Here is a 2,640-nt window from a genome sequence, read left to right as displayed (position 1 = left end):
ACTCATGGAATTGGGTCTCATACTGAAATACTGAGCCCTACTTCATCCTAGAGTACTGATCATGGAGCCAATCTCTGACTCTCCACAATAAGAATAAGGTCATAAATGCCTCAAAAAACTTTGTCCATGACATTAGAGGCTACCCAACTGGTTTCACACTTAATATATATATGCCACCACTTCTTGGTTGGCACGTCAAGCTGATAAGATGTGAAGTTGGCTCCTCTAGACTCCACCAGTCCTAAAGTATAAAGTCCCTCACAACAAGTAGTCAGAAACTCATCGGAATCCTTCTCAATAGTCCAAGAAAACTTCGGAGGAGACAATCTCAAGAACACTCTGAGCATCTTTTACTCCTCTAACTAGGGGTGGGCATGGTATGGTACGATACAGTATTTGAAATTTTTGATATCGTAATTTTGGTATTCAGTTTTTAAAACATTATACCATTATCATACCAATTAAATTCGGTATGGTTTGATATTTTTAATTTTATTTTCGGTATTCTACAATATGGTAAATCAGTAATCATAGTTTGTTCAACTTTAACTAGTATATACTCGTTTGATTGAGTATTATGACTTTGACAATTAAAAAAAGGTCTCAGATTTATCATACTAATAGATTACACATGTATAAATATATATTATAAATAATGTACAAACAACTCTTTTTTAATGAGTTAAATTTCAAATACATTTCAATCAAAATAGAGTAGTCAAAGTTTCACCTTCTAAACATTTAGTTATACTAATACTAGATTGCATATTTGTTAGTGTATATATATATATATATATATATATATTATTTGTGTAACTACATATTTTGTATGATATTAGGTATTTCTGTATGTTATTTTTAAATATCAAATACCATACCGAATACCAAAAAAATAAAATGTATACCATATACCATACTAAATATCATAATACCATAATACCATAACCACGACATTAAAAAATTTAGTTTGTCATGGTAGTTCGGTATATACCATACCATGCCCACCCCTACCTCTAACGGCATAGCTTCAGCTGCAATAACTGGTTGGCCAACAAAGGGTGTTGGTGAAACCTCGACCTGTGGAGCCACTGCTTAAATTTAATCATGTTGTGTTGGCATATCAGGAGTTCGGGGCTATTGCATGCCCCTTAAATGACTAGTAATTGGGCGATAGTCGTTTGAAGATCTGGAGCCATATTTTGTGCATGTGGTGGCTAGGCTGGTCCCGACCCCACCAACTCCGGAGTCCTCTCTCTATTCTGGGCTGGTGTTGGAGCCCTTGAGTGACCTAAAGGTCATCCTTCTCCCCAATCTGGGCTAGCTACCCTACATCATAATTAGCCAACGAGTCACTCCAAGTCCGAACCCAAGTAGACGAACAAATCCCAATTTTATAACTGAATAACACCAGGGCCATAACATATGGGAAATTATAGATAAAAGGTTAGAGGAGCCGAGTTTTCACCTAGATAATGTTCATACTATAAGACTCAAGTCTAGTATTCCATTCTATAGGGAGCTAAAGTCGTCTAAAGTGACGTTGGAGAGTTTCTAAGTCCAAAAAGGCTCAAAATTGCAAGTATAAGGCAATCACTAGCCTACGCCTAAGCTAAGGCCAAGAACAAGCTACCAATATCTATACAATCAACCAATGGGATACTACAAGACGTGATGCAATCACGAAATCAAGGCAGACATGCTCAAATCCCTAGAACTACCAAAAAAAATGACAAAGGAATGCCTTCTATCAACTAAAGAAGATATAATCTAGAAAAACAACCCAAAGGTAGCTAATAAACATGAAATCAAAATAACAAGCACAATTTAAAGATCGATAAGTCGTAGCGCACTGCACCTGCTCATCGCAGTTGCGTGGCTTTCTAGTCACGGTGAGCATTCTGTGAGAGTTGACTATTTTGTCAGTGCGATCATGAGGTTTGACCTTCTTGATCTCAATGCCTTGATGTTTGAGTGAGTTGCAATTGCGACCCTAGGCAGCACGATAATGATGAAGAACTTTATGTTTCTAATGAGACTAAATCTGAATATTTCAGCTCAATTGGCATTTTTGTGAAGTTGATTCCTTACTCATTTTAGCTCTAGTTGAACATGTTTTTTGCTCTAATTGCTGGAAATATTTTGAGGCTATGTGTTGGGATCATCGGGAAGGTGCGAAGATCTCATATCAAAGGTAAATTCTTGTCCCGGAAGACCCTTCATCACTCTTCAATGGTGATTATTGAATCTTTGACTTGCATGATATGATTTAGCTTATTTTTGTCACACCCCAAAGTACACCCTAGTCGTAATATGGAGAATAGGACCCCGAGAGACTCTATCCAAGCCACTTAGCATGCATCATACAAGATAATAGAATTTAAAGAGTTCAAAAGACAGTTTCATATCATAAAGAGTTTGAAAAATGTAGCGAAAGTCTAACATAAGTCTCAAAGCCATCTAGTACATCATAAGGAAAGTGATTGGAATGTAACTCGTACATCACATACAAAGTATGAAACAGAAATGACATAAAGCTATAAAAGTGACATCGTCCTCGAAGTATGAAGACTCACCATGTCTTCAAAAGCTCTAAGGATCAACCTAGCCACGAGTGTGCATAATAGGAGCGTCGGACCCTAC

The sequence above is a fragment of the Solanum stenotomum genome, chromosome 9, assembly GCF_019186545.1.
Source record: "Solanum stenotomum isolate F172 chromosome 9, ASM1918654v1, whole genome shotgun sequence".
NCBI classification, from domain to species: Eukaryota; Viridiplantae; Streptophyta; class Magnoliopsida; order Solanales; family Solanaceae; genus Solanum; species Solanum stenotomum.
The sequence above is the reverse complement of the archived record's forward strand: the minus strand, read 5'-3'. Positions refer to the sequence as shown.